Source organism: Myotis lucifugus, unplaced genomic scaffold (assembly GCF_000147115.1).
Source record: "Myotis lucifugus unplaced genomic scaffold, Myoluc2.0 scaffold_45, whole genome shotgun sequence".
NCBI lineage: Eukaryota > Metazoa > Chordata > Mammalia > Chiroptera > Vespertilionidae > Myotis > Myotis lucifugus.
Genome location: NW_005871093.1, coordinates 3,483,132 through 3,489,455, shown reverse-complemented (window position 1 = coordinate 3,489,455; position 6,324 = coordinate 3,483,132). Strand labels below are relative to the sequence as shown.

The 6,324-nt window shown below is 44.3% G+C and overlaps 1 pseudogene; it reads left to right on the top strand.

Moving 5' to 3' along the window:
* The first annotated feature begins 1,553 nt into the window (after window positions 1-1,553).
* LOC102422364 lies at window positions 1,554-3,122 on the top strand (annotated as a pseudogene).
* Window positions 3,123-6,324: the final 3,202 nt, after the last annotated feature.

Here is a 6,324-nt window from a genome sequence, read left to right as displayed (position 1 = left end):
TTACTTCTCTCTTCTTTTTCTCTTTTACCCCTCTCCCACATCCAATCAGTAGCCAAGTCCTCTGGATCCTCTCATTTCAGAAATATTTAATGAGCTCCTCTTATGTGCCAAGCACACAGTAGGTGAACAAGGTAAATGGAGTCTCTGGGCATGAACCAGCTCCTTGGTGGTTGGCATGTGCTCCATAGTCTGATACCCACTGGCCTAGGAGATAGCTACTGGACTACTGGGTTCACTTTGTTCCACACACCAGAACCCACAATGCCAATCCCTCCACCAGATTTCCATGTTCAAATCCCACCCATCTTCTAGGCCTATCTCAGTGGTCCTGCCTCAGTAATACCTGCTATTACTCACCACCTTCCCTTCACCCCAACTGAGATCAATCTCTCTCTCCTCTTTAGGAGTTAGAACTCTCAGAGAATCTCAGTGTTTTTCATTGCATTTGCTACTTTCTATCGTGTAGTATTGTTATGTAGGTGCCAGTCTTATTGCCATTATTAGATTGCAAACATTTTAAAGAGCTATCTCTTAACCAACTGGTCAGATGTTCAGAACACAGCAGCCAAAGCAAGCTTTTAAAAACCAAAGTCTCAGTATATCACTTTTCTGATAAAAACCCTCCAGTGGCTCCCCAATCACTGGTAGTAAAACTCAAAGTTCTTTGGTCCCCTTTATCTTTGTGGTCTCCCCTCCTACCACTCTAACTCTCCCTCCCTACATTCTAGACACATGACTTCAAGCATACCAAGCATACTCCTGACTTAGGGACTTTGCACTGGCTCTCAGATCTACCTAAATGCCCTTCCCACACATAGCAGAAAGGTCTTCCCCAGAGAACCTATCAACTAAGGGATCTCTGAGAGGAACAGGGAACCAGCCCACACCTCCTCTTCTGAGTTAGGAAATCTCACATGTTCACTTTGCTCTCTTGATTCAGCAAGCCTTCTCTGGAAGGACATTCTGTCCAGTTCATGCTCTGCACTGGCTGCCTTGTGATCCTGAAGGAGGCCAACCAGCCACACCCTCTCTGGGGACTTCACTTCCTTTCCTATGTGAGGGTTCACTCACATGGGAATTTCCTAGATAAACCTAGGAAGGGATGAGCCCCTTAATCCCATGTGGGGTGTGGGAGGCTGAATAATAGTCTACCAATGAAAGGTTTCTCTGAGGAAGTGATACTTAAAGAGACACCCCAAAAAAGAGCAAAATAACCATCAGAAGGAATGAGGCCCTGGCTGGTTTGGCTCACTGGATAGAGCGTCGGCCTGGGGACTGAAGGGTCCCAGGTTCAATTCTGGTCAAGGGCATGTACCTTGGTTGTGGGCACATCCCCAGTAGAGGGTGTGCAGGAGGCAGCTGATCGATGCTTCTCTCTCATCGATGTTTCTAACTTTCTATCCCTCTCCCTTCCTCTCAGTAAAAAATCAATAAAATATATTTTTAAAAAAAGAAGAAAGAATGAGGATGGAGCACTCCAGAATGAGGAAATACAGGCACAAAAGCTGGGTGATCTCTGCTGACTGTGGGAAAGTAACTCCTGCTGCTGCACCATGGTGTCCGTCGGGACTCTCACCTTCAATGAAGATGGGCACCCTTTCCTCGTCACCACAGATCAGGACTGCAAGTCTCCTCTTATGGAACTTGTGGCCCTCAAGTCTCATACAATGGCAGCAAAGGCTGTAGCAAATAAAATGAAAACATCCCTTGGACCAAGTGGTAGGGGATGAGGATGTCGGTGTGACTGTAATGATGGTGCCACCATTTTGAACATGATAAATGTTGATCATCAATTTGCCGAGCTCCTAGCCGAACTGTCCAAATCGCAGGATGAAGAAATTGTAGATGGAGCCACAGGAGTGGTTGTCCTGGCTGGCGCCTTGTTGGAAGAAGCTGAGCAGTTGCTGGACCTCAGCTTTCACCAGATCAGGATCACGGAAAGCTATGAGCAAACCTACCGCATTGCTATCTTGCACCTGGACAAGAAAAGTGATAGTGTCCTTGTTGACATCAAGAACAATGAGCCCAATTCAGACTACAAAAAACCATGCTGGGCTCCAAAGTGGTTAACAGCTGTCCCCAACAAATGGCTGAGATTGCCTTGAATGCTGTCCTCCATGTGGCAAATATGCAGAATAGACGCTTTGAGCTCATCAAAGTAGAAGGCAAAGTGGGCAGGAGGTTGGAGAACACTGAATCTATTAAGGGCATGACTCGGGACAAGAATTTCAGTTACCCACAAATGTCAAGACAACTTGAAGATGCTAAGAATGCAATTCTCACATGTCCATTTGAACCACTGAAGCCGAAGATGAAGCATAAGCTGGATATGACCTCCGTCCAGAAATATGAAAAGGAGAAGTTTAAAGGGATGATTCAGGAAATTAAAGAAACTGGCACTCACCTAGCTATTTGCCAGTGGAGCTTTGACGATGAGCAAATTATTTACTTCTTCAGAACAACTTGCCTGTAGTTCATGGGGTAGGAGGACCTGAATTTCAGTTTCTTGCCATTTTGACAGGAGAGGGATCAGCCCAGGCTTTTCAGAGCCCACAACTGAGAAGCTGGGCTTTGCTGGGCCTGTAAAAGAGATCTCATCTGGGACACCTAAAGGCAAGATGCTGGTTATTGAGCAATGAAAGAACTCTAGAGCTGTAACCATTTTCATCAGAGGAGGAAACAATATGACCACTGAGGAAGCAAAGCTATCCCTTCATGATGCTTTGTGTGTCATCTGGAACCTCGTCCATGTTAATGGTGGAGGTGCTGCTGAAATCCCTGTGCTCTGGCAGTTAGCCAAGCAGCAGATAAGCGCCCAACGTTGGAGCAGTAGCCATGCGATCGTTCGAGGATGCCCTAGAGGCCATCCCCATGGCCCTTTCTGAGAAGAGTGGCATGAATCCCATCCAGATGACGACTGAAGTCAGAGCCAGACAAGTGAAGGAGATGACCCCTGCTCTTGGGATGGACTGCACAATGCTTCATATCACAATGGATACGAAGCAGCAACATGTATAGAAACCTTGATTGGCAAAAAGCAAAAGATATCTCTTGCTACACAAATGGTTAGAATGATTTTGAAGATTGATAATATCCATAAGTCCAGAGAATATAAAGAATAAAGAAAAAAATTAAGATACGATGTAGTAGTAGGATTGACTACTGTGATTAAATAAATGGGTGTCTTGTGATATAAAACAACAACAAAACACAAAAGATTAGAGAAAGAGAGAACTTGAAAAGTTCAAGGAACAGAGAGAGGCTAGCATTGTGAATGACCTTGGGGGACATGGGAAAAGTCTGGAGTTTTTTAAGAGCAAGGGTAAGTTCATGAGAATAATAATAACAAATAACAACAATAGCTAACAATCATAGGCATAGTAACATATATATGTACACCAAGACTTGCAGGTATAGTTTTAAGTACTTTATTTACATCAATTAAATTCTCAAAGCTTTGCATAAGGAGGTACCATTTATTCCCATTTTGCAGCTGAAGAAACTGAGGCACAGGGAAGTTAAATTACTTGCCAAACCCACAAAGCTAGCAGGTGGTGGAAACCAGAATTCAAAGCCAGGCCATCTGGTTGGCCAGGCCCTGTTTTAAGCATTGGGCTGTCCTGCCTTTCCCACGGAGGACTTCACACAGAAAGATCATCCTCTGTGTGGCAGGGGAGGAATCAAGGATGCTTCCTAGGTTTTGAGCTTGAGCAAGTGAGAGAGGAGTAGGCCTGGTAGGAAGGGTCCCCAAGCCCGGAATCTTGCCCTTAGGTAGCCCCTAAGCCAGAGTCGACCCTCAGCCACATTCTAGAGAAAGCCCAGTACACAGATGCCAAGGTTAGCCTGCACTGGCGGGCCTGTGCCAAGAACCACAAAAGCCTCATTTTATTTAAAACACAGTGCTTGGCAGAATTCCTGACCTAGACAGAGACAAGCCCATTACTTCATCTCATAAGCTGCATTACAGCCTCTGTTTTCATGTATCTCTTAGCAAGGCCTCTCAGCCGAAAATCCAGCCAGCCCATCAATCACTCCTCCCGGAGGCCCACAGATCAGGCTGCGGAGGTCGACATCCCAGCAGACACCCGTAGACATTTTCACATGGGATTAAGCCCCAAAGACATTCCTGTTTGTGCACAGGGGGCCTTGTTGCTTTATATTTTTTAATTAAAAGCAGATTTTTATCAATCTCCCCAAAAATCTATTGGGGGAACTGTAATTTTGCATCCAATCTTCCTATTTAATACTCCCCTAATGCCCATAAAAAGCTTTGGAGTTTCAGTTCACGATTTTAATCTTCACAGATAATTAGTGGGTAGAATGACTTGGGGAGAGAAGCAGGTATATATTTTCACAACTTGGTCAGGAGTGGGTGGGTGAGTTGTGTGGAAGGTCCCCAGGCAGTCTTGGCACATCTCCATTTCTGAAACATAAACACACAATTCATTTGAAGGAGCATTCATTTAGGCTCTTTCATTGCTGCCATAAAAAGTGCTTTCCCCTCTTATTTCTGACGCACCTTGTAATAATGCCACTTGGCTCTCCCACCTTCAGCGGCCTCCTACAGGATCCTCAGTCATTTCCCTGCCCCATGCCACCTCGGCCCCACCTACTTGTCTTATATTTACAGTCAGTCCCCCTTGGACATGGTCAGGCCTTTCCTACAGTCCCTCCTTTCCTCTGTTCCTCCTCCCTCCTGCTCAGCCCACTCCCCACACTTCCCTCCTTCCCCTCCTTTCCCTCCGTTTCTTCTCCTTACAGCCTCCTTACAGCTACTATTACCACTAACTGATCACCTTCTACATGGGTCAGAAACTGTTATAACACGTGTGTACTTACCTTAAAGCCTTATATTATTTATGTGAAATAACAGTGTTACACATAACCACATCAGCGCACACACACTTCTTTGACATTTAAAGAATCTGAGGCCAAGCAATTTTACTGAAACCCCTTTTCCCCTTCATTTTCTCTGCCTTTCCACTCCCATTTATCAGATATATATATACATATATACATACATACAAACATACATACATACATACATACACAAATAATAGACATATATACAGGCAGGGGCAGACACTAGAACAGACACTTAGAAGAAAGACAGGTAGAGAGACACACAGACAGATGGAAGATGGATGGATGGATAGATAGATAGATAGATAGATAGATAGATAGATAGACAGAGGAGGAGGTGGGACTGCAACAACAGGCAAAAGTCAACCAAATACCTCATTTCACATTTTGGTCCCTTTTCTCAGCTGCGTTTCTCCCTCCACCTTTATTCCCTCTGCTCTTCTGCTGGGTGGAATCATAGCCCAATGAAAAGTCCTTGAGGTAGATTTTAAAGGCTGGAAACAATGAGAATTCAGAGGCTCTGTGGTTACCAGGTGTGAGTCAGGACACATGAGATAATAGGTGTGAACGATCTTTTTTGACAAACAGTAAAGTTCTCAAAGGTGAAAAGGTATCAAAATCATCCATAATTTAATAGAGTTCAAGGTCTGAGGGGAGGTGGCTTACGACAGTGGTTCTCCACCTGGCTGTGCATTTGAATCACCCTGAGGACTTCTTAAAACCCAGATTGTTGAATTCCACCCCCAGGAGTTTCTGATTCAGTAAGTTTGGGTGGAGCCTAAGAATTCACTTTTCCAACCAGTTCCCAGATGATGGTGATGCTGCTGATCCAGGGACCTCACTTGGATAACCCCTGCTATTAAGTCATGGTCAGAGGTTAATTTGGATATTACAATGATGTTCAATCATGTCTCTTTAATTAAGTCATATTATCTGGCATATTTGAAAATGAAGGAAAGAGCAGCGATTGGTTGTTTTCAAGGTTGGGTCAAGATTTCAGAAGATGACTGAACTTTAAATGATCCACCCCACGTTTTCTGACACTCTCTGGAACTCTCATCTCCGACTACCATAAGTCTATCCATTTGGCTCCTCGTCCTGCATGATGAAAATAGAGACCTTGTCTGTCTTATTGAACACTAGAACTCTAAGACCTGAAGAGTTACTCTACCTGGAATTTCAGATGTTTGTGTGTCTGTATATGTCCATATATGTATATATAAATAAATATGTAAAAATGTAGATGTATGTTTGTGTCTGGTGAATGAGCCAGTGAATGAATGGATAGGTTGCCCTACATGATATAGGCAGAAGAATGGGCTCAGAGCTGGACCAGCTGGGTTTGGGGTCCTACTCCACTGCGTAGACCAGTGTTAGTTACTCAGGCTCAGAGCCCTGCGCAGGAAATCTCTGAAATGGCATTGCTCATTATGCTAAAAAAAAAAACAAACAAAAAAACAC